Below are 790 nucleotides of genomic sequence, written 5' to 3'. Positions count from 1 at the left end.
TCAGTAGGTATAGTCGCCATGGACTATAACCATCGTGATCACGCTCACGTTATGAAGTTCCAATGAACTTTGTGTTGACCATAGGCTGGTCAATGCAGAAAGTCAACGAAACATTAACTTTCGGACTCGAAAAGCGAATAAAAGAACGAAAGAACACTTACGAAGGGTCCCCGAATGCTAATCTAGATCAAAATGGCTCAGGTATGAAACAAAGGTTCCAACTGAGAGCTCTTGATCAGATTTTTGTGGGTTTTACTCAAGGGGGGGGTATTTATAGGAAAAGTAGAGCCGTTAGGATCGTTTCTTGAATATCGTGCCACGATCTTAAGCGTACACTTGTCACAAAGTTGTGGTGGCTCAAAATGACCCTTAGCTCCTGAAATGGTGAAAGGGCATTGCCCTTTGGTGTGTTTGAAAGGCCAATTTGCAAGAAAGACAACATTTTTGTTACTGAAGGGGCCATGCGGCCCGCATCAGGATATGCATAAACTCAGGCGGGCCGCCTGGGCCTGTCTGATCTGCACATACTTTCAGAAATGGCAGTTTTGGTCCCTGTTGCGTATTTAAGCCATTTCCGACACTTCTAAGGCCCGTAAAGCCAACTTTAAGGCCCTAAAATGATGCCTAAACATTGTGGACATGAAACATGCTCAAAAATATGTCGGATGTTGGTTCGTTTGGCCGTACGATCGCGATGTTCGGTTAATTACGACGGAATGCACATAAGTGCGAAAGACGATCCAAATGACGCGACGAATGGATTTTTCTCATGCCAAACACTAAGGCATAA

This window comes from Helianthus annuus, chromosome 2 (genome assembly GCF_002127325.2).
Source record: "Helianthus annuus cultivar XRQ/B chromosome 2, HanXRQr2.0-SUNRISE, whole genome shotgun sequence".
Classification (NCBI taxonomy): Eukaryota; Viridiplantae; Streptophyta; class Magnoliopsida; order Asterales; family Asteraceae; genus Helianthus; species Helianthus annuus.
Note: the sequence above shows the minus strand (reverse complement) of the source record.